General features: G+C 46.9%; 1 long non-coding RNA gene across 1 annotated transcript; it reads right to left on the minus strand.

Annotated features, from left to right (window-relative positions):
• LOC147882364 (uncharacterized) lies at positions 1-25366 on the minus strand. Its single transcript, XR_015543902.1, has 3 exons — positions 25263-25366; positions 24875-25210; positions 1-417 (listed from the first exon to the last, which is right to left on the minus strand). It is a non-coding gene; the product is annotated as an uncharacterized LOC147882364 (long non-coding RNA).
• Positions 25367-25757: the final 391 nt, after the last annotated feature.

The following is a 25757-nucleotide window of genomic DNA, read 5'->3' on the forward strand; positions in this document are numbered from 1 at the left end:
TAAATAAAAAACTTCATGTATATGAGTTATTTCCTTACAAGCAATTGACAAAACTTACACGAGTCAAAATTTGACTGCTTCTTAAGGTCATATGCCATAACTATGACCAACAAAACACCCTTACAAAACACATCTCTACCTTAACAGTCCTAAATGACATCAATAATGTCTTGAGTAACCCCACCAACTCTACCTTTCTTTACATTGATTTTATTATTTACAAAAGCCCATGAAACTAACAGATCTAACATCTTGTCTTTCAGTCGTAGTCAATGTGAAGTCTTTGAAGTGCGACTTGCGAGACTTTCTTAAAGTCTTTTAAAAGCCTCCCAGCTTCCCATACATAATATTGACATCATTTTCGTTTAATAACTTTAGAGCTACCGCCTCTTTCTCTGCTACATTAAGATCTTCAACCTGCAAAACATATCTTTAATATGGTTGGTATTTCTTCATATCATATTTAACAATTACTCATCATTTAGTATATCTAGAATCAAACACCATACAATACAAATCGCTTATTGCAAGCACACATCCATAAAGGCCACAATCATATTTAAATTGAGATTAAGTACAACCAAACCAAGCATCCAATGCATCCATCAACATTTAAAAATAGCAGAATTGAATGCATGGAAAATAGAGCTAGAGGTTACTGTTGGAATGGTCACCCCTTTTAGGGAGTGGGAGAGGAGGAGGACACCATTCAAGAGAGCGTGGGAACCAAATGGCAAAATGTTCCATTGAGTTTAGAGGAAGTCCTCTCTTTTATAAAATGGGAGAGAGGGGGGCCTAAATCAATGGCACCTCTCCTACATCAAAGGAGGTAACTCCTAAATCATAGGCACTCCACAATCATAGGCACCACCCCATGTGGTGTTACGCTCTAGCCGAGGTAGCATGACCTCGGAAGAATCAGTCGACATTTCCCTTAAAGGATCTATCTTTGTAATATATTTGTTTGCGCTTCATGTAAAGGATCGGGAGGGAATTAATGTCAAGGTCCTAGGTGAGGGCTGATAGCACCAGACTAGGTAGATCTAAGGCCAAGGGCCTAATGCAAAGATTGTGCCTAGGGGCAAAGGATTTAATGCATCCCAAGAGAGGGGTGAGATGTTGCATTAGGAAGGTCCTATATGGATGACATGTGGCATCTAGATCTATCTAGGGAATTGGGGCTTGTTGAGGCTAGAGAGAGATGAAAAGGCAATTATGATGTAAGATTCCGAACGGAGAATCTCTGTCTGCTTGTTAGCCTCAGCAAGAATTGGCTGGGAGGTGATTCATGGTGCTGCTCCCGTGATATGAAGTAGAGATTAGGAAAGAGTGCTTTACAATTGGTAGCAGAGCCAAGGCTACGAAGTGGAGGGGACTGGCTGACGATGGAAAGGCGTGGAGCGTTGGTGGCGAGTCGTCCAACGGTGACCTTCACGTGATGGATAGAGGGGATGGTCGAAGGACCTGAGCACCAAATCGACGGGCTGACCATGTGATGTTGCGACGTGACGACGGACGGAGGCTTGTTGACGGAGGCTTCTGAATCGTGGTTGGAGCTTGGGGGTCCCGTAAGGCACTGACGAACAGCAGGCCTAGAGCCTAGGTGGAACGGCTGGTAATCTGCGACGTCCACGAACTAGGAAAGGGGGCTGTTGGCGCTCCCGCAACTACAACGGAATCAAAGAGGGGTGTGCCCGTGACGGTGCCTGATCATCGCAGTGCGCTAGTCGTCCAACGGTGGCCTACGCAAGCTGGTCGTTGAGCGTAGGAGCGGGACACGCAGGCGTTGAAGCTGTTGCTGGAGCGGAAGGTTCCTGTAAGGCCCTTCGACATTGGTACTTTGTGGCTGACGCAGATCAATAGAAAGCCCAAGGGAAGGAGCTGGAACGGATAGCAGGAGTTCGTGAGTAGGGAGACCAATTGGTCCGAATAATTCGACGGACAAATTGGATGAACGGCGTGGCAGAACAGGCTGGTGGCCCGCCGCCTGTACATCAACTGTAACTGAAGACTGATCGCAGGAGTACAACAGATTGTTGACTGGAATTGCATGGAACAAAAAGGGAGTGTGGCTGTTCGTTGACGACCAGGGAGCTCTCTTCGACCTCCATTACTTTCGTGTTGTTTTTTTTTCTCCTCGATTTAGTCGGGCGATGCTTTACTTTCATAGACAGGATCTTGAGAGTAATCAGCCTGCATGAGGCGTTACTGTTGTAGCAGGGACAGAATGTGCTTGTGGTTATGCCTATGTACTACAGTTGAGTTAGTTTGCAGGAAATTCCCTAGTATAGGGAAACGCGCCATCTGAGATATATGCCTGTATTAAATGCCTGATCAGTGTGATACCCCTTCCTCTCCCCTCGGGCATCGCACCCTACAGCAGCGGACAGCGGCAGCAAGAGCGGGCAGCGTGGGGCAGCGCGCGCGGGCAAAGCAGGGGAGCGCGCAGGCGACGCGCGCGGGCAGAGCGGGGCAGCGCGGGGCAGCGCGTGCGAGCGGGCGCAGCAGCAGCTAGCTGCTGCTAGCTGCGCACCGCACAGCACCGGCGGCCGCAGCCTACCAGGCGCGCGCAGCCCTTCGTACGGACAGGTACGGCCGTCCGTACCGACTGTACGGACGCCGTACAGGCAGCCGTACCATACGGACGCTGCGTCAGGGAGGTACAGGTCAGAAATTTTTTCTTGGGATTTGTGCCCTTGCAGGTACAGGGTACAGCAGGTACCCTGCGCAGGTACAGCAGGTACAGGAGGCACAGATTTTTTTTTGGGGCAGAAGGAAAAGAGAGAGCACTCTGCTCTTCATTCCCGGTTGTTCAGTTCTCAACACTGTGTGGTTGAGGTACAGCAAGTACCCTCGTGTCCCTCGTGCTTGAGGTGACTAGTGCCACAGTGTGTGGTGGTTGCACAGTTATTTTGTTTCGGGAAGGTCCAATGCCTTGATTTTGCAGAGGGCTTTTATGCTTTTGCTGAGTGCAAATCTCAGCTTTCGGGTGACGATTTCAAAGGGCTTTTGCCTGGCAGTTTATGCAGTGTATGCCTTGAGGCAGTGTGGAGCCAGGGTGCTCACATTGGTCTTGTTTCCGCAGTGTATTCAGTGACATTTCTTGCAGGTCACATTCTGTGTACGACACCTTGAAAAATCTCAGTTGAGCCAATGCTCAAAAGATTTTCTCTTCAGTGTTTGTACGTTGGGATCTGTGTTGTTACTGTGTACACAGGGCCATTTATGCATTACATTGTCAGGTGAAAGTGCCAGGAGAGCACTGTATTTTGTATGCTACCTCAGTGTTGAGGTGTTTTTCACTTGGTACAGGTGTCAAATCAAGGGGCTTTTGCCCAGATTTTGCTTGTGAGCACTTGAGTTACTGTTTGAGACCTTCAGATGCCTTTTATCCCCTTGGCAGAAGGGCGATTCCTTGGGATTTGTCCCATTCTTTGTTGCAGGTTTGTGACAGGCTGAGGTGTTTGGAGCCTCTTTTCAGTGGACAAAACAGTGTATGACAAGTGGTTTATGCATATAAAATCAGTGCAATACCTCATCTGAGGTGGGAGAAGTGTCCAGGACAGCAGTGTTTTGTGCTTCGTCAGCTGATGATGCACTGATAAAGCACTTGTGGAACAGCTGCAGCATTCTGAAGTTACTGTTTTATGCCTATTTGAGCACGGTACAGTGTGTCAGAAGGTACAGTGACTGGAGGGAAAATTTTATGTTTTGCTGCAGATTTTTTTTACAGTAAAAACAGCACTATTGTGAGTGCTCCTGGCTCTTGATAGAGCAGGTTTTCTGAGAAATCAGAATTTTATTTAGTCATTTTTTGACTTACAGGGAGTCATGTATTTTCCTTATCTGATATGTCATCAGGGGGAAGTGAATCTTCAATTCTGAACATAAAGAAATTGGAAGGGGCACACAATTATGCATTATGGGCAGAACAGTGTTTGAATGTACTTCTGCTAAAGAAGATTTCTAAGCCCATAAGGGTGAAGGGTGTCAAGCCATCTGGGATGTCAGATGATGAGTGGGAGGAGCTTGATTTGTCCGCTAGGGCTGCTATCATGCTTACTCTCAGTGATTCTCTTGTGTTCAATGTTCAGGCTGAAAAGACCTCTTATGGCCTATGGCAGAGGCTAGAAGAGTTGTATGCCCAAAAGAGTTCAGCCAGTAAGGTTTATTGGTTGAAAAAGCTTGTAGACCTTCGCATGAAGGAAGGTACAGCTATGACCTCACACTTGAGTGAGTTCAATGCCATCTTTACACAGCTTATTGCACAGGGATTGAACCTTGATGAGGAGTTCAAGGCTACTTTCTTGTTGTGTACCCTCCCTGAGAGTTGGGACACTTTCAAGACCACCCTGTCTAATTCAAATGTCACTCTTATGTATGCTGATGTGGAGAGCTCTCTCCTTATGGAGGAGATGAGCAGGAAGAATAATATGGGCAGCAAGTCTTCCAATGCTTTGCAAGTACAGGAAAGAGGTAGGACTCAGCAGAAGGGGAGATCTGCTGGCAAGTCCAAATCCCGCAGTCAGTCCCGTGGCAAAAAGGATATTGAATGCTTTTACTGTGGCAAGAAGGGACATGTGAAGTCTAAGTGCTTCAAGTTTATACGGGATCAGAAAGCCAAGAAGGCTGAGACAAAGGATGCAGGCAGTGGAAGCAAAGGCAAAGGCAAGGCCAAGGCAGATGACTTGGATGCAGTGAATGTTGCAACAGAGGACAGTGAAAGTGACAGACATGATGTTTTATGCTCTTCTGCTGTAATTGCACATACATTGGTTATTGATGGCCATGACATGCACACCTGGCTCTTGGATTCAGGTGCTTCTTTTCATGTTACTCCTCATAGGGAGTGGTTTACTTCCTACACAGGTACTCATGGAGTTGTTCACCTTGGGAACAACTATGCATGTCAGATTGCAGGGATTGGCAGTATACAGATAGTATTCCCTGATGGACGCACATTTATGCTTGATGGTGTTCGCCATGTGCCGCAAATCAAGAAAAATCTGATTAGCACTGGCTTGTTGGATGACAGTGGTTACCACACCACATTTGGGGATTCCAAATGGGTGATTACTGATGGCCAGGTTGTAGTGGCTGAGGGTTATAAGAGTGATACCTTGTACCCTCTTTATGTTTCCAGTGTAGGTAATCATGTTGTTGCCATAACCGAGCTGCCAAAGGTTTCATTGTGGCATAGCCGGTTGGGACACATGTCCGTTAAAGGAATGCAAGAACTGTCACGTTTGGGTTATCTGCCGTCTCTTTCATTTTCAGATTTGCCTACTTGTGATCATTGCATATTTGGCAAGCATTCTATGACTCCTCATAAGAGGAGAACTCCCCAAAATAGAGCACCACTTGATCTAGTGCACACTGATTTGTGTGAGATGCCACAGCTATCACTAGGGGGTGCAAAGTATTTTATTACTTTTATTGATGATGCCACATGCAAAGTGTGGGTCTATTTCTTGAAGCATAAGAGCGATGCCTTAGATGCTTTCAAGAAGTTTGTCGCTCAGGTTGAGAATCGGACAGGTCGCAGGCTGAAATGCCTCAGATCCGATAATGGGGGTGAGTATGTGTCACATGCTTTTGTACAGTTTTGCGAAGCTAAGGGCATTAAACAGAAACTCACAGCCCCTCATAATGCATCTCAAAATGGTGTGAGTGAGCGGATGAATCGAACTATTCAGGAGAAGGTTCGATGTATGTTGTCTTATGCTGCATTGCCCCATGGCTTTTGGGCAGAAGCCGTGCAAACAGCAGTTCACATAATTAACAGGTCGCCGAACAAGGCTTTGGAGTTGAAAGTGCCAGAAGAGGTGTGGTCTGGCAAGCCACCTTCATATAAGCACTTACGTGTGTTTGGCTGCGAGTGCTTTCCTCATGTACGCAAAGAACTGCGCACCAAACTGGAGCCAAAGTCTTTCAGATGCATCTTCATGGGTTATGGTGACGAAGGTGAAATTGGGTACAGGTTATGGGATCCCGTCAAACGGAAGATTATACGCAGCAATGATGTCATCTTTAAAGAGGATAGTGTACACAAAGAACCCGTGCAACCTGTGGAATACAGGAGGGTTGTTTATGATGATGTCGGACAGCAAAGAATGCCCATTAATATGCAGCAGCAGGCTGCTGTAGATAACCCTGTTCAAGAGGTTATACAGGCTGAAAACCAGCCAGACAATTTTGCCAATGATGCACCACTGGATATGCCAGCAAATGGGGCTGTAGAACAGCCAAATATGGTGGTACAGCCACCCGTCATGCATGACGAACAGGCTAGACAGCAGCCTAATCCGGAACATTTTGTTAGGAGGAGCACCCGTGTACAACGGCCTCCTGACAGGTTTGTTCCAGGAGCCAATAATGTGGCTGATTTTATCATGCTGACAGATTGTGGTGAGCCTTGCAGCTTCAAGGAAGCTATGGGAAGAACAGAGAAAAGGAAGTGGGAGAAAGCCATGCAGTCAGAAATGGACTCTCTACTTCAAAATGATACATGGGACTTGGTGCAACTACCTGCAGGCAGAAAGGTTTTGCCATGCAAATGGGTTTACAAAGTCAAAGTGGATTCAAATGCTTTACCGAGGTATAAGGCCAGATTGGTTGCCAAGGGATTTAAGCAGGAGAAGGGCATTGACTTTGATGAGATCTTTTCCCCTGTCGTCAAGATGACTACTTTGAGAGCAGTGTTAGCTCTTGTTGCTCATGAGGACATGGATTTATGTCAGATGGATGTGAACACTGCTTTTCTTCACAGAGATATCCATGATGAGATCTACATGAGTCAGCCAGAGGGATATGCTGTTAAAGGGAAAGAGCAGCTTGTGTGTAAGCTCAAGAGGAGCTTGTATGGACTCAAGCAGGCGCCAAGAGAATGGTACAAGAAGTTTGATGCCTTCATGCAGTCCCAAGGGTATCATAGGTGTGAAACCGATCATTGCTTGTACACCAAACGGGCAAAGGATGGCAGTTTGATGCTACTCATTCTATATGTGGATGACATGCTGATTGCCAGCAAATCTCAGCAGGAGATTAGTGCTTTGAAGAAACAACTGCATAAGTCTTTTGACATGAAAGACTTGGGTGATGCAAACCATATTCTTGGCATGCGGATTATTCGTGACAGGTCCAAGGGACTTTTGTTTTTGTCACAGAAGGAGTACATTGACAAAGTACTGCAGAGGTTTAAAATGGAGGGGGGGAAGTCTATTAGTACCCCGTTGCCTCCACATTTAAAACTCAGCAGTAAGGACAGCCCCAGATCAGATGATGATAAGGCTAAAAAGGCCAAGGTTCCGTATGCATCTGCAGTTGGTTCTTTGATGTATGCCATGGTTGCCACTCGTCCGGATATTGCTTTTGCGGTGGGAGTCATCAGCAGGTATATGGCAAATCCAGGCAAGCGGCACTGGGAAGCAGTGAAAGGTGTCTTGAGGTATCTCAAGGGTACCAAAGACTTGTGCATATGCTATGGTAGGCAGGATGCATTGGTGCATGGTTTTACAGATTCAGACTATGCAGGGAATGCAGATAACCGGAAGTCTACTACCGGTTATATTTTCACATTTGCAGGAGGTGCTATATCATGGGTGTCTCGGTTGCAGAAATGCGTTGCACTGTCAACCACTGAAGCTGAATATGTTGCAGCCACTGAGGCTTGCAAGGAAGCAATATGGCTTACTCGGCTGGTGGGAGATTTGGGCATTACAGGAGATATGCCAGTTTTGCATTGTGATAGTCAGAGTGCTATCATGTTGGCAAAGAATCCGGTCTTTCATCAAAAGACCAAGCACATAGATGTGAAATACCATTTCATCAGGGAGGTACTGGAAGACAAGCGACTTGAGCTTGTGAAGGTGCATACTGATGATAATCCTGCAGATTTGCTCACTAAGAGCTTGCCTACAGAGCAGTTTGCACATTGCCGCCACATCATGGGATTAGGATGAGACCATTCTTATTTTATGGTCTTGTATGCAGTAACTGTATATTGCTGTAATTTTTATTCTTTTCTCCCCTTTAGGCACATTGGCCTTTAGGTGGGAGGTTGTTGGGGTAAAGGCACATTGCCACCCTTTTGTTAAAGTTATGACACCTATGACTGTCTTAAGACAGTCATAGGGTGAAAGCCTAATCCTAATAAAACCTATGAGTTTGTGGTGTGGCTCAACACTTTTTGACACACCCACACATTTTGTGTCTCTCTCTCTCTGTCTCCTCAGTTCCACTCCCTCACCCTTTCCCTCACATTACAGACCGGAAAAGTATTCTGATCGGATGAACGACCGTAGCTCCGATGTCATTGAGACCTGGTTACACAAATGGGACGAGGCGTTCGCCATTTGTGAAATCAGAAATGACATCAAGAAGATCCGTGAGGCCACCCACATGTTTAGTGAGGCAACGGATCGGTGGTGGATTAAGCAACAAAAAGATGGTATAGCATCCACTACCTGGGAGGGGTTTAAAAGAGAGTTCAGGAAACACTTCTTACCTCCTGACGAAGCATCCCGAGCTTGGGATCAATATAGGAGCCTTCGTCAGAGAAATTTATCAGTGGCAGAATACACTGATAAGTTTCGAGAGAGTGTAATGAAGGTTGACGAACCCCTGCCTCAATCAATCCAAATGAAAGATTTCATATTTGGATTGAATGATCGAATAAAAATGGAAGTTCGGGCTAAGTACGCGAACATGTTAGATGATCCAATAGTTATAGCCCTGAACTATGAGGATGCCAAGGGCAGCAAGCCAAGTGGGTTTGCACAGGTCGGAACCCAGTATGGGTATCCGAAGAAATCTGGGTTTAAGAAGAAGTGGACTAGTAGAGGGAGTGGTTCTCAGCAGAGCGGTCAAGCCAAGCAGGCGAAACCGGCTGAAACTCCTAAACCAAGTACCACCATTGGAGTGAAGAGGAAAGTAACCCCAATGGCAGCCCGGGCTTGGTCTAAGTCTCCCTTGAACCCATAACAAAGGGAAAAAGCGAGGAGAGAAGGCTTATGTTTTGAATGCCTTCAGCCTCACCAGTGGAAGGATTGTCCACGTAACAAAGATCGTCGTATGGCTGAGATGGTGATCTCAGAATGCGACGTGGAGATGGAGGGAAGTCCCAGAGCAAAAGAGATGCAGATTCAGCTAGCGGGATCTTCTCAGAGGTTAGTACCTTGTTTGTTATGTGTGTCTGTTGCTAAGCTAGTGACGAGTGCACCTGATAACATCCTATCTAAGCCCGTAGCAACGGGGTATACAGCCTTTAATGATACGGAGTTAATTAAAATGAAAGGGCAAGTGGCCAATCATGATGTCATTGTGTTGTTTGACTCGGCGTCAACTCACAATGTGATTAACTCCAAGCTCGTGAAGAGGCTGAAATTAAAGACAAGTCCATCTGACTATGCGTATACAACAGGATGGCAGATGGAAGTTCAACTGAAGTATGGGACCAAAGGGTTACCCAGTTGGAGCTTCGGATTCAGGACTATGCTGAGAAGCTTGTTTTGAAATGACCAAGCTTGCTCATGCAGATATAGCCCTGGGTATGGCGTGGCATTCTAGGAAGAATCCAGCCATTGATTGGAAAAAGCACGTATATCAATTCAAGATGAATGATGTGCTTTATGTCTTGCGAGGTGAAAAAAAATATACCTCAGGGACCGTTGGTTTCCGTGATGGAAATCCGAAAAGCTCAAGTAGAGTTTTTATTCCTTTGCACAGCATCGGTAGAGCCGGTTGATGATTCTTCGGCTAGCACTGATGTTACGCAAAGTGGTGAGATGGCCAAGCTGGCTAATCTTATAACAAAGGAGTTCTCTGAATGTTTTAGGGATGAACTACCTTATGGGTTACCTCCAGAGCGGAAAGTTCAACATAAGATTGAACTGATCCCGGGGGCAGAACCTGTAAATAGGCCGCCCTATAGAATGAGTTTTACCGAAGAGGCGGAGGTGCGTAGACAACTGGAAGAATACCTCAAGTTGGGGCACATTCAACTAAGTTTCTCACCTTTTGCTTCCCCAGTGATATTAAAGAAGAAAAAGGATGATACGTTTCACCTCTGTATAGATTACAGAGCATTGAATAATATCACTGTGAAGCACAGGTATCCGATGGCTCGGATTGATGATTTGCTAGATGCATTACATGGAGCCGTGATTTTCAGCAAGATAGATCTTAAGTGTGGCTACCATCAAATCCGGATTAGAGCCGAGGATGTGCATAAAACCGCTTTCAGAAGCAGGTTTGGTCATTATGAGTTTTTGGTAATGCCCTTCGGACTTACCAATGCTCCAGCGACATTCGTCATGCTTATGAACGATTTACTACGTCCGTATATCGGAAAGTTCGTAGTACATTTTATTGACGATATCCTGATATTCAGTAAAAGTATTACTGAGCATCGTGAACACTTAAGAGTAGTGTTCAGTACTTTGAGGAAAGCCAGTCTTTATGTAAATAAAAAGAAAACTATACTGTGTATGGTTAGGCTTGAATATTTAGGATTCATAATTACTCCACAGGGGGTAGAAATGGATCCGAAGAAAGTGGCTGCGATACTAACTTGGCCAATCCCTCAGAGTCTGACCGCGTTGCGATCATTCTTGGGATTTGTCCAGTTTTATAGAAGGCATATCAAAGGATATTCCGGAATAGTATCGCCATTGACTGATCTGACCTCAGATAAAGTACCTTTTATTTGGGGACAAAATCAACAAGAAAGTTTTAACACCATAAAACAAGCTGTGGTCACAGGACCGGTGTTAAAAATAGTTGATCCCCAGAAACCGTTGTTCCTAGAAACCGATGCAAGTGGCATTGCGGTAGGAGCAGTTCTCCTTCAAGAGGGAAGGCCAGTAGCCTTTGAAAGCAAGAAGCTTTCTCCCTCTCAAAGGAATTAGCCAACTCATGAATTAGAGTTGTATGCTGTTATCCATGCTTTGAAAACATGGAGGCATTATTTGTATGGTTCAGAGTTTTATGTGGATGTGGATCATGATACTCTGAAACATTTTTGTAAACAGCCTGACTTGAGGGGCCGCCAAGCTAGGTGGGCAGAGCTCATGCAGGAGTTTAATCTAACGATTCGGTACCGAAGAGGAAAAGACAATAAGACAATAAGGTTGCTGATGCGTTGTCTCGCATTATGCACAACCTGAGTTTCACGGTATTAGAGAGTGCTCTAATGACCGAGATTAGAGAAACTCAAAAGGTGGACGAGTTTGTCCAGAGCTTATGGCCTAAGGCTCATGTGTTAAAACCCAGGGAAAATGAAAAGGATGACCTGGCATCCAGAAAAGGCCAAACTTATGCAAGATATACCATAAGGGATGGTATGCTAGTTAGAAATGGCAAGGTTGTAGTACCTAGTCAGAATGATCTCAGGCAGAGAGTCATTCGACAGTGCCATGATAGCCCGTGTGCGGGACATCCAGGATCGAGAAGACATATGATCTCGTGAAGCGAGATTTCTTTTGGCCAAAGATGAAAAAGCATATTCATGAATATGTGACACGGTGTTTCTCGTGTCACGTAAGCAAGGCCGAGCGGGTGAAGCCACCCGGACTTTTACAGCCCTTGGAAATACCACTAAGTAAGTGAGAGAGCATTTCCATCGACTTTATTGTAGGGCTGCCTACGACACAAGGAGGGTATGATTCTATCCTTGTGGTGGTTGATCGTCTAACCAAGATGGCTCACTTCATTCCGACTAGAGAGTCTGTTAGTGCCCCCCAAGTGGCGGATTTGTTTATTAGACATATATTTCGTCTGCATGGATTGCCTAGATCCATAGTGTCAGACAGAGATGTCAGATTTACCGATCATTTTTGGACAGCGGTATTTGAGACACTAAGAACTGAGTTGGAAATGAGTAGTGGGGATCATCCTGAGACGGATGGTCAGACGGAGAGAGCCAACCAAACCTTAGAGGATATGCTGAGGGCATATGTGTCATTGAGGCAACATACGTGGGACAAGTGGTTGCCATTGTTGGAGTTTGCCTACAATGATAGGAAACATTCCTCTACAGGGTTCAGTCCGTTTGAACTGAACTATGGTTATAGACCAGCCAATCCAACTATAGTTGGAGTACCTCAGAAAGTGCCTAGTGCCGCGAACTTTGTAGTTCAGATGCGGGAGATGCTAGCACTTGCGAGAGCTAATATCCGCCAGGCTATGGATAGAGCCAAGGTGTATGCGGATTAAAACCGGTCTATAAGAGTATTTAAGGAAGGAGAAAAAGTTTTTCTCAGAGTTCCTTCGCACTCGAAGTCATTGACTTCAAGAGAGTGTGCTAAGTTATCACCTCGATACTGTGGGCCGTGGTTAATTCTAAAGAGAATAGGCAGTGTGGCCTATAAATTAGAATTGCCACAGGGGTGTAAGGTGCATCCGGTTTTTCATGTTTCGCGCTTAAAGAAATTTTTACATACAGGTGACTCACTAATCGAAGGTGTGGTTTTGTTTCAGGAGATAGAGGATATTGCAAGGCGCAAACCAACAAGAATCCTGGACCGAGGAACAATGCAAATACGAAATCGGAAGATACCCACGATGTTGGTTGCATGGCATGGTCAGCTTCTATCCGAAGCTACCTGGGAATCCGTATATCAGTTGTGGAGAGTGTTCCCAGACTTTATCATCGAGGACGATGATGTCTGAAGAGGGAAGGATTGTTACGCTCTAGCCGAGGTAGCATGACCTCGGAAGAATCAGTCGACATTTCCCTTAAAGGATCTATCTTTGTAATATATTTGTTTGCGCTTCATGTAAAGGATCGGGAGGGAATTAATGTCAAGGTCCTAGGTGAGGGCAGATAGCACCAGACTAGGTAGATCTAAGGCCAAGGGCCTAATGCAAAGATTGTGCCTAGGGGCAAAGGATTTAATGCATCCCAAGAGAGGGGTAAAATGTTGCATTAGGAAGGCCCTATATGGATGACATGTGGCATCAGATCTATCTAGGGAATTGGGGCTTGTTGAGGCTAGAGAGAGATGAGAAGGCAATTATGACGTAAGATTCCGAACGGAGAATCTCTGTCTGCTCGTTAGCCTCAGCAAGAATTGGCTGGGAGGTGATTCATGGTGCTGCTCCCGTGATATGAAGTAGAGATTAGGAAAGAGTGCTTTACATGTGGGAACCTTTGCATTACCTCATCACCAGTGTCATGACCTATGGCACTAAGTGTGCCTCTCCTACATACACATACACAACCGTATGGCTACTCATGGATGCACACATGTACCTAGCAAGCCCTTGATCACACATATCCCAACACACTGTGAGTTGTAGAGAGAGAGAGAGAGCTGAGTGTGAGAGCTGAAAGCAATAGTTGCAATAGAAGAGTGTAGTACAACTGAAGAGAGGGATAGGTTTTGTCTAAGTGACAAAACCTTATCCTTCACTAACCGTAGTTAGTGAACTAACTGTGGTTAGGAGGAAAAACCTCTAAATGAGGGAAAAGTGCCCCTAACCTACTTATTACATTACATTGGTCACTGCTAAATTATAACAATAATTCTAACACCCCCTGCAGTGCCAATGTCATGTACAAGGAAATGATCAATCACCAAAAGGAGATAAGTTCAGGGCACTGCGAAATGCCTCAAACTTTTCACGTGGAAGTGCTTTGGTGAAGATGTCTGCAACATTGTCATGTGTTGACACATAGATCATACTGATCTCTCCTGTATGCAACTTCTCTCTGACTTAGTGATAGTGAACCTCAATGTGCTTCGTGCGAGCATGAAACACAGGATTCTTTGCCACTGCAATAGCACTTTCACTATCAGTGAAGGACCCTCCAATGAAAGATGAAGATCAGCAAATAAACGACGTAGCCAAACACATTCAACTGTCGCTGTGAAAGCTGCCCTGTACTCAGCTTCACATGAAGAGGTAGCCACTGTAGATTGTTTCTTGCTTAACCAAGAAATACAAGCTTTGCCCAAAAAGAAACAATTGCCACTTGTGGACTGCCTAGTGTCATAGTCTCCAGCCCAATCTGAGTCACTGTAGGCATGCATCTGCAAGTCACCCCCCTGGGAAACATCAAGCCAAAAGACTTGGTATCTTGCAAATAACGGAAGATGCGTTTTACAGCCTGCCAATGCATGGTCTTTGGGCTGTGCATATATCTACTCACCTGAGAAACTGCAAACTGAATATCAGGTTGTGTATTGCAGAGATAAATGAGACATCCAACAGCCTGACTGTAGAGTGTGACATCAATTGATTCACCTGCATCATGCATTGTACGCTTCAGCCCCAGCTCCATGGGAGTAGCTGTGGGCTTACAATCCTGCATGTTGAATCTGTCCAAGATTTTTTGCACATACTTGGATTGAGACATAACGATATCAAAACCGTAGAAGAGTAAAGGGAGGGCACCCCTCTAATCCAAGCATCTGAAAATCAAAACCGTAGAAGAGTGAGCTCAAGAAAACCCCAATCTACTCTGTCATAGGCTTTCTCGAAGTCCAGGAGTAGAACTGCTAGCCTCTGCCCACTCTGCATAGCCCACTCTATGGCTTCCCAAAAGGAAAAGATATTATCAAAAATACTCCTGCCATGCACAAAGCCTGTCTAAGTATCATGGATGAGGTCTGGAAGAAGGGGCTGTAATCAGATGCTGATCGCCTTGGCAAGGATTTTGTAAAGAGTGCCCAAAAGAGTGATGGGTCTCCAATGGGATACAAAATTCATGTTGCCACCTTTCGGGATAAGGTGAATGAGTCCCTCGGTCAGTGAGTCAGGCATCTCACCCGAGTCCCAAATGCCCTGCAGGGCTGAAGTAATATGATCACCTATCATATCCCAAAAGGCTATAAAAAAAGAAGAAGTAAGACCATAGGAACTAGGGCATTTTCCCTTATGAAGGACGGAGAGAGCAGTCTTGAATTCTGTGTTGGTAAAGTGTGCATCAAGTGAGCATAACATCTCTGGGGTGACCAACACAGGTAAACTCTGCCAAACTTCATCTTTAGCCACATCTCTGGCCTGAGTGTTAGGATCTGCAGAAAGTAGGGAGGCATAGAAAGATGTCGCTAAGTGCATGACGGTCTCGGGATGGGACTGCAAAACGCCGTCAGAGTCAATAAGCTGCCTGACACTCTCTCTACTATGTCTGGGACCAAGTGTAGAGAAAAAGTGTTTATTGACTCTCCCTCCCATCTGTATCCAAAAGGACTCCCGTGCATGGAAGGCATACTCTGCTCTCTGATCAAGCAAAGTCTGCAAGTGAGCCCTTGCTGCAGCAAGGCGCTCCTGTATCCAAGCATCTAATGGTCATCTCTACTCCTCCCTCTGTAAGGCTGCCAGCTGCCGGCGGATACCAATCTCCCGCCTGAGTACCTCACCTCGTCGAGCACTAGCAACGGAGTGATAAAAGTCGCTGATACTGGCAAGTGCTGTGGCCACATGTGAAGGACCGGCCACCCCCCCTGCATGTGAGAAACCCAGATCTCCATCTGTGAGAGTCTCATCTGTGTATAAGGATACTGTGAGACCGTCCTCTCAGATGAGGCTCTGAGATGGACAAAACTACCGGAAAATGGTCTGAAGTGGAAACACCAAGTGCGATGCAAACTGTCCCCCCTCTATCAAGAGCCCAGTCACCCACATAGAATCTGTCAATCCGAGCATGGATAGGCATCTGCACCCTATGGTTCGACCAGGAAAACAAAAGTGACTGAGACTGAATATGAAATGCATCATCTAACCAAACATCTCTACCACTGAACCTGAACAAGCAGGCATCCCAGGCTACTCTCTCGAGGGAGTGGATACCACCTTCTCTGCCCCCTTTCTTATCAGAAGGTGCCTCAACCATGTTGAAGTCACCTCCAATAATCCACGAATCCGCAACGTCAGCCCACGAGAGCAACTCTTTCCAAAACAGAACACGGTCTCCTCTGTTGTTCGGAGCATAGAGGTTGAGGAAACCAACCGTTCGTCAATCAGAAGTAAAACCCACTGGGCCCTAGAGGGGATTATAGTACCATGTCCAATGACCAGAGGGAGAATAGAATCTGAAACTTAAATGCATGCACCTCCTCTGGTTCCCAAGGAAGGAAGCCAAAAAGTCCGGCCTGAGAGCAGCTTACCTGACTTGGAGCAATCTCTGACATCCAGTTTGTGTTCCTGAAGAAAAAGAATGTCTAGGGAACCACCTGAAACACCTGGATGGAGTTGATTCCTGATCAGCTGTCTGCGATGAGGGATGCCGCCCAATCCCTGTATATTCCAACTGGCTATCCTCATCGGCGGGAGGAAGTGGGTTGGAATACCTTACCCGACCTGGTGGCAAAAAAAGAAACCTCTACCGGAGCTAACCTCCTGCCATACACACGAGGTCCAAGGGGAGGAAAGTCCACAGGTGAGAGAGAGAAGGATCTCTCAAAAGAGATGCCGATAACTGGCTCTCCAAAAGTGGAGGGTACAGAATCATCATCTGGGAGGTTAGAGAGGTCCTCCAAAGCGAAAAAAGAGTTACGATGATCCAGTCCTGGGGAGGGGGTACGAAGGATTCCTACCGAAGCAGGAAGAGAATGTAAGACCCCCTTCCCTCTGTCCAAAGAGGGAGGCACTTGTACTAGATCCTGATCAAGAAGTGTTGCAGACGAGGTGCCAACAACCTGGGCTGCTGAGGAAGGTACAGCCTGATCCAAGGGTGGAGCCGAACAAGGCTCCTAAACACTAGTCTCCTCCCGAGGCTCCAAGGGGGTAGCCTCCGAAGAGGTAAATATGTGAACTGAAGTAGAGGGCCTAACCACGACCGGAACCCACCGTGGGCCAAAGGTGGTGCGGGATGCAGAAGGACTCGAGTAGCCCTACGAGGGGGGCCATGTTTGAGGCCGTGCCTGGGAAGCGGTAGGTCCTGCTCCTGCTCTCTGTGCCGACCTGCAACCTCAAATCTCTAGCGGGAGAAGGACCCATCGGGTCGCTGTAGCATGATGTGGTCATCTGCAATATTGGGGTCCTGGACAATGACACTAACCCTGGGTACCCCATCCATGCTGACCGCCTCAGCAGCCGAAGAGGGCTCGCTAGGAAGAGGAGGGATCTCTGCTACCACACCAAACCTCTCGCCAATAATTGAAAGAAGCCGGTGATAAACTGAGGGGAGACCAGGGAACCTGATGAAAACAGAATTGTCCTCTTCAACTGGGTCAAATCCCAGTTGAAAAGGAAACAAAAAAAATCCTCCTGTAGCCTAGAAGTAGAAACCCGGCCTGTAGCAGGTCTCTCGTGACGTCCGGGAAATCTAGGCACACCTGAAAGAAACCTCGTCCCAACAAACGAACATCCTTAAGGTGGGGAGCGAGCTCCTGAGGAAGCGCCGCAAGCATCCAATCTCTTGCTTGTGACCTGGAGGGGTTGGAGCCATGAATGCGTGCGAAGAGAGTCGTGGAACACTCATGCTCCAAATCCTTTTGCAACTGCTGCAGCTCGTCTTTTGAGAAAGTGACAGTTCTCGCGGCCGGTGTGAGCACAGACGGATTGACTGAATGGGAACCCATTCGTCAATCGAGGTGTGTTGGCCGATTTAAACACAAAAAATAAATAACTCCGTCCGCTTTCCTGAAACCCAGAAGACCCCTATAAGAGAATAGGGGTACTCCAGATGAAGGAGAGGGTGAAGGAAGAAGGGAGAGAGAAGAAGAAGCCAGGAAGGAGAAGTCAGCAAGGGGGCAGCAAGGAGGAGGAAGGGAGAGGAGGGGAGGATAGAGGAGAGGAGGAGTGGAGGAGAGGGGGAGGAGAGGAGAAGTAGAGGAGAGGGGAAGGAGGAGAGGAGGAGTGGAGGAGAGGAGGGGGGAGGAGAGGGGCCCGAGAAGGGGAGGCAAAGAGAGAGGAGGGGGGGGGAGCAAGGAAGAGCAGGGGGGAGGGGAGGGGAGGGGTGTCACGATCTGTGACGTATTCCTTTCTCTATTTCTAGACTTATGGATGGTTTGATGAATGGACACTTGTGGAAGGGTATGCCCTTTCGACGGGACACTTCCTATGAGGCACAACCCTTGCCCTTTCAACGAGACACTTCCTATGAGGCACAACCCTTCACAAGAGACATTCTATTGAAGAGACATTCCTACTGTAATGTACCCTCTCATCAAGGGTCACACCCTTCACAAGGGGTACACACCTTTTCATGTGTGACTCTTCACTCTTTATATAAGAGAGGCCCAATTGTATGGATGACACTACAGATACCCTACAGACATTCAAGCAATACAATTATTCCTTGTTGTCTGCTATTTCAGTCTCCTTTCTGTTCCTTAGCACATTTCTAAATATAGTAAATATAGGATTTCTTACAGTGGTATCAGAGCAAAATTCGCTCCTGCCTGTAGGAAATGCCCCCCACCTTCTAGCGCCGATCTGATACATCTTTTCCGCTAGAAGGATATCCGTGCACATTGCGCATGGAAGAGAGATGGAGAGGATGAGCGTAAAAATTTTTCGCGCCAACCCTACCTAAAGTCGTCTATGGCCTCTCCATCTCCCACACATCACGAGTTGATGTGAATGGACACGACAAAAATCGTGTCTTTTCAGGTGCTTGGGCTGTCCCAAAACCAAGGGACGCACCTTTTCCACCATCGGACACACCTTTTGATGAAGAGTCTCGACTCCTCACCCAAGGGACACACCCCATCGTGGACAAAAAGACACACCTATTCATGTAGGGACAACCCTTTTAAAAACAGGGACACACCCCTTCATGAAAAGGTGCACCTATTCCAAGGGTCATACCCCTTCGAATAGGCACACCTTTTAGGCACCAAGCACTTATAAAAAGGGTACCTAGAGGGGTTAAAATGGAAAACCCAGTCCCAAACCTTAGGTTTACCCTAGCTATCCAAGGGTTAAATAAACCCGCCCTTTAATTTTTGGGCAACCACCCAATGTAGGCAGCCCAAACGAAAAGACAAAAGGGACGTACCTTTTCAACGCCCTACAGTTTTCGCCATTTCGCTGCCAGCCCCTGCTTGCGCCATCTCGCTGCCAGCCCCTGCTCGCTGCCAGCCCCTGCTTGCGCCATCTCACTGCCAGCCCTGCTTGCGCCATCTCGCTGCCAGCCCCTGCTTGCGCCATCTCGCTGCCAGCCCCTGCTTTCGCTATTTCGCTGCCAGCCCCTGCCCTGCCAGCCCCCTCGCCATCTGCAGCCCCTAGTCTCGCTGGTTTTTCGGCCCTGTTTCCTGCCAGCCTGCAGCGTGAGCACAGCGCCAGCCAGCCATTCTGCCGCAAATCAGCCTGCAACCAGATTTGCGCCATTGATAGCCTGCTCCCCTTGGTTCGCCACTTTTTTTTCCTGCCAGATCAGCAGCAGTTTCAGCCTCCTATCGCGATGAAGACAGCCTATTAAATGCCAAGCCCAGATCTGCTCCTCACCACCCATTGCAACATGGACCTCCGGACAGAAATCTGCAGGCCTCTTCTACGCAACAATTTGGCAGATTAAATCATTGCCAGGCATCATCTACCACACAATATCGTGTTCAGATTGCACAACCAGCCCATTTCGGAGCTTTGGCATCTTGGGTCTTCTGTGTCACGTGCCCTCCTAGCGATTTGGACCACATCCTATACCTTCTGCGTGAGGCACCTCAGTTACATTACTTCCTCAGCACAGTCCAGGTTGTGTTCCACGAGACACGAAGATACCCAGAACCCGATATTCCTCAAGAATTTGCTGTCCATCTTTGGAGAGAATTTTACCCCTCACCTTCGGCATCTCCAGGGTACTCTCCACCTCCTTCAGCTCCCAGATATCCTCCTATACAGGTTGTACCTTCCCCAAGACAGTATTTACACTCTGAAGGCACTCCTGGATATCCTCCACTTCCGACAGCAGCTCCTTATCCCTTCTCAGATCCGTGGACTCTGCAACCTACTCCTATCCTCTCACGAGCAGTAACACCACTTTCGGCATCACTAGTGTTACCTCAGACAGGACCTCCTTTACCAGACTTCCACGGGTGGTTCCATCCTGCTTCGCCTGCCCCCTCCAACATGAGCAACCTCATGGAGCAGCCCGAATCTTCTTCCAGGAATGGTACAAACTAGAGCGCAAGTTCGCGCTTTTCTCACAGGGATCTCCGATATGTCGCAATGCTCGCGTGAAGCCTCTCCAGAGATCAAAGACACTAGTCCAAAAAAGACCCCTGAAGTCAACGTACAAGGCGAAACACTACTGCAACTTCAAATTTCCCAGCTTCAGGACAGCATCTCCGACTTGGTCCAGAAAGTTCAACAACTTCACGATTCTCGCAGTACGACACATACAAAGGATGACGTGACGCAACCAGACGACTATGCGGATTCATTCCCACCAGAGGTAGAAAACACTGAACTATGTGCCCTCTACCGTTTACTTCAAGCTTCCAAAACTAAAAGACTTGACATCAAACTTCCGGAAGCCTACACTGGTCAACGCAATCGCCGAACAGTTGACCAATGGCTCGCAAAAATGCGCATGTATTTTGATACTGTTGACCTCACTGAAGGCAAAAAGATCGCCTTGGCAGCCTCCCTCCTTAAGGACACAGCTTTCCTATGGTGGCAAAGACGCTTAAAGGACGGCAAAAGTGTGTTAACATGGGAACGTTTTGAACACGTGCTCTGTAAGCAGTTCATACCTACCAATGCGGACTTCCAAGCACGATCAAAACTCCGACAATTGGAGAAAACAGGCTTCCTGTCTTCCTACATCTCTCAGTTCACCACATTGGTGCTGGAGATTGATGGTTTAACTGAGGATGATCGCCTTCATGCTTTCATCTTAGGCCTAAATCCCTCATTACGCATTGATGTCCTTAAAGCAAACATCACCACCACAACTGGCGCTATTGCTTACGCAGAGCGCATTACAGATTTCCAAAACACAGGGAAGCAGAGTGCTAATCGCACACATAACTCTACTATGGCCAAAGGTGCTCGCCCTCAAGATAACACCAGGTTTCGAAAAAACTCCGGTAATCAAGGTCAGCGACAGTCTCAAGATCCCCAGAAGTCTCAGAAATCATATGCTGAATTCCAACAGAAGCACCCCTCCAAGGAACGCGCCTCTTCTTCTTCACAAAGTCATTACCGACATCACCAACATAAAGGTGCGGCGACTGACAAGAAGAACCACTCCAGCACAAAAGGACTTTGTACCATCTGTACAGGCGACCATAGATGAAAAAAAACAAGTATCCATTGCCTCGCATCGATGACCTCTTCGATCAACTTCTACATGCAACACAATTCTCAAAGATTGATCTTCGTTCAGGTTATCATCAAATTCGCATACGAGAAGGCAATGAGTACAAGACAGCTTTTCGAACAAAGTATGGACACTATGAATGTTTGGTCATGCCTTTTGGGTTAAACAATGCTCATGAACGACATCTTCAGGCCTTTCCTCGATAAGTTCGTCATCGTTTACCTCGATGACATCCTCGTTTTCAGCAGATCCCTACATGAGCACAAACAACATCTTCACCAAGTTTTTGAAGTTCTCCGCGCAAATTCTCTCTACATCAACATTGAGAAGAGTGAGTTCTTCAAGACCCAACTCGAATATTTGGGACATGTTATTTCCGCTCAAGGCATCTCTGTGGATCCCAAGAAGGTCGAGGTAATCCGAAACTGGCCTACTCCTAAGAATGTTCATGATGTCCGCTCTTTTCTCGGATTGGCAAACTTCTACCATACAAAGGTCTATCAGTTTTCCAAAATCGCAGCTCCTATGTCCGAATTATTGAAAAGCACAGCCGTTTTTCAGTGGCTTCCCGAAACAAAGTATAGTTTCCAACAACTCAAGCAAGCACTCACTACCACACCAGTTATGGCTATTGCTGACCCAAACCTTCCATTTGAGGTCATGACCGACGCTTCCGACATCGCTACAGAAGCAGTCTTGATGCAAGAAGGCAGAGTTATTGCTTTTGACAGCCATAAACATTCTGATATCCAAACCCGATACCCAGTTTATGATAAGGAGTTTCTTGCCGTTGTACATGCTTATCGCTCTTGGAAACATTATCTCATGGGAGCCGACTCTGTGGTCAAGACAGACCATCACTCTCTAAAGTATATCTTTACTCAGCCAGTCATGAACGCTCGAGATCTGGACAACTCCGACGCTACTTGGCAATCTGATGAAGACTTACAGCAGTACCCTGACATTTTACAGCAGTATTTTCAGAATTTACAGTGATATTTTCTACATCAGTTCATTATCTCCACCAGGGTCTTATTTTGAGTGGGAGGGGATGTCACGATCTGTGACGTATTCCTTTCTCTATTTCTAGACCTATGGATGGTTTGATGAATGGACACTTGTGGAAGGGTATGCCCTTTCGACGGGACACTTCCTATGAGGCACAACCCTTGCCCTTTCGATGGGACACTTCCTATGAGGCACAACCCTTCACAAGAGACATTCTATTGAAGAGACATTCCTATTGTAATGTACCCTCTCATCAAGGGTCACACCCTTCACAAGGGGTACACACCTTTTCATGTGTGACTCTTCACTCTCTATATAAGAGAGGCCCAATTGTATGGATGACACTACAGATAAGATGGTGCCAACTCCTGATGGACGGCGGAGGATAAAAGACCAGCTTGCCAATTATCGCAATAAGGGATACCCTACAGACATTCAAGCAATACAATTATTCCTTGTTCTCTGCTATTTCAGTCTCCTTTTTGTTCCTTAGCACGTTTCTAAATATAGTAAATATAGGATTTCTTACAAGGGGGCGGGGGCGGGGGCGGGGGGGCAAGGGGGGTTGTGCAGGCAGCAGTGCGGGGGGGGCCGTGCAGGGAGGCAGCAGCACGCGGGGGGGTAGGCTGCAGCAGGGGGGAGCAGCAGCAGGCGCGGGGGGGAGCAGGCTGCAGCGCGCAGGGGGGAGGGCAGCGCGCGGGGGAAGAAGGGGAGAGAGGGGGGGAGAGGAGGGGGCAGCAAGGAGGGAAGGGAGGGGGCAGCGAGGAGGGGAGCAGGAGCGGGGAGCAGCAGCAGTTGAGGAGGAGCAGCGCTGTGTTACTGTGACCAAGACCAAACTACACCACGATCCAAATCCTTTTGAAAATGTGAAGCATAGGACCTGTTGCTCAAACCATGCTAAGGAAAAGACTGTTGGCACCAAAGAAGAGGATAAGTGAAAGAAAACACTATATGCAAGAAATTGAAAACCCGAAGTCTTATTTATGAGTCTACACAATAGACAAGCTCATGGCTCTCTCTCTCGCCATAAATTCAAACACACAGGAGACGTGTCCTCGTAGTAAGAGACACAAAATGTCTTATACTAAACGACTCAAAGACCGACATTGGCATGCGACGGATGCGACGGGAGCTCATCACTACTGAGGATTTTCGCACTTACAATAGCCTAGAGATTGGATTTGTATGACTGTGACATGTCCGGCATAGAGCAATGGTCGACAGATCCAAATCCTTTTGAAAATGTGAAGCATAGGACCTGTTGCTCAGACCATGCTAAGGAAAAGACTGTTGGCAAAGGAAGAGGACAAGTGAAAGAAAACACGAAATTGAAAACTCGAAGTCTTATTTATGAGTCTACACAATAGACAAGCTCATGGCTCTTTCTCTCGCCATAAATTCAAACACATAGGAGAAGTGTCCTCGTAGTAAGATACCCAAAATGTCTTATACTAAACGACTCAAAGACCGACATTGACATGCGACGGATGCGATGGGAGCTCATCAATACTATCGCACTTACAAAAGACTTCATGGACAACTGAGCTGAGCAGCCTAGACCCTCTATTAAATACTAGCAACGAGCTAAACAAGCTTGATGCACATACAAAAGACTCCCAACACGACTGTCATATGTCTACACAGCCCGTGGAGAGAAAAAGACCCTAAACACCGCTTTGTTGCTGGTTTGTAGGAGTTGTTTCTCGTCGACACGAACAGCCACAGGAAATGACCAATCCTAGTTCACTAGGCTGCCAGGTGTACTCACCTACGTTGGCGAGCTCTTGTCAAGCGTTGCATAGACTACAATGCTAGTTACCAATGAACCTTTAATGACCACGTTCTTCTAAGGTTCCAGCCAGAGTTGCCTGCTCGCAACCTTTTAGAGAAAACTTCCAAGACAAAATACCTAAGGGACCTACCAATGCACCAAAGCCCCCAAGAAGGTTTTTGCCAACATGAAGAAGGCCATCTTCAAACGAAATGTGAGGCAATTGAAAACACAAGCAGATATAGGATCTAGAGACTCAACAGGAGGTGGTTCTTGTGGGTTACCTCAGTGAGGTCTTAATTCCAGGTTTGTTCAAGTAAATGAGGAGGAGGATCTTGGAGGCAGCTTCGGCTTGTTCCAATAGCTTTTGATTAAGTTGATTAAGCTTGCCTCCCCCCTCCTTCCAATTCTACCCTACCCTCACATTTAGAGCCACCCCTCTGATTGCTTTGTTTACTTTCCACCCACCCATACCTACCACAGCCCAATATCGGTTGAGATCCCTCTATCGATCTGAGTGATGAATTGAGAGTCTGTCCCTCAGATGTATCGGTGGGAAGGCCGGGACGCACTTAAAGCTTTCAAAGAGAGTCGCTGATACATCATCTTGTTCACTGGCTTCGACATCAACATTGAGGCAGCCTATATATATGACCTCCACAACTTTAGAATTACCCACGTGTCTGCTTAGAAGATCCATGAAGGTATTTGGGCATTCCAATCATAACGAAATATTCAGAAAATGTCCCGCTCGATCTATTCAATACACTAGCCACAACCACAGATACGTGATTGAAGCATAACGATTGGGAAAAGGGTCTGAACGATTAATTAAGAGATGGAAGGGATTGGGCTTCTCAGCGAATGGTTGAGTAACTTACCTGCCACCCACGGGCTGCCTCCCAATTGTAACTGTTGCAACGTGGTCTGACAACTTGCCACGGGGAGATGTCAGCTTCTTCTCACATGCAAACGATCCCCCCAGGGCTTACGGCAGGATTTTTCTTGGGCTGGAGATGAGCGAGAAGGGAGCCTCCCAATCACACAGTTGAGGACGTGTACGAGGATTTGTACCACGACGCACATGTACGCTTATTGCAGCTGAGGTATCGTCTTGTGTCTTGGAGTCTTGTGGAACTCCTCTGTACGGCAATCCCTGGAGAAAAAGTCGTGACTGTATGAGAAAGGAATTGGACTCTGCCCTTAGCGGGACCAAACTATTGGACTCCAGATTGGCGAAGGAATAAAGCTCTCGAGCTGAAGGCAGACGGACCGGAGCGAGGAGGGACATGGTTGCACTTCCGAGGAAATTCATGGTACAGCGATGGGGGGATGACCCGGCGGCTATCAAGTTTAGGACATGTCTCAAGCTCTCATCCAAAGGGACAAATTTTAATTGTTGTACGACTTCAAAAATTCATTTCCGCAACCCATAGTTAGGATGAGTTATATTTTTGGCCAGCCTTAGGTAGCCTTAGTGAAGGTTGTGGTTTTGACATGGGAAAACTAAAATCATCTTTAACCTATTAACCACCACGGACACCCAAAAAAAAAGGAGAGGACATGTGGCAGGTTGGAGGAGAAGAGCTTGCCACATGTCACAAAGAAGGAGCTCTTGGATGGAGGCTTGGAGGGGGAGGAGGTGGAAAGACAAGAGGCAGGCTTTGGGAAAGAGGTGGAAAGACAAGAGGCAGCTTTAGGGGCAAGGAGGAGATAGAAGGTCAATAAAATGGAGGACATGGAAGGTCACCTTCGGGAGGACGG

Source organism: Dipteris shenzhenensis, chromosome 29, assembly GCF_047967505.1.
Source record: "Dipteris shenzhenensis isolate YYH24624 ecotype China chromosome 29, Dip_SZ_1.0, whole genome shotgun sequence".
Classification (NCBI taxonomy): Eukaryota; Viridiplantae; Streptophyta; class Polypodiopsida; order Gleicheniales; family Dipteridaceae; genus Dipteris; species Dipteris shenzhenensis.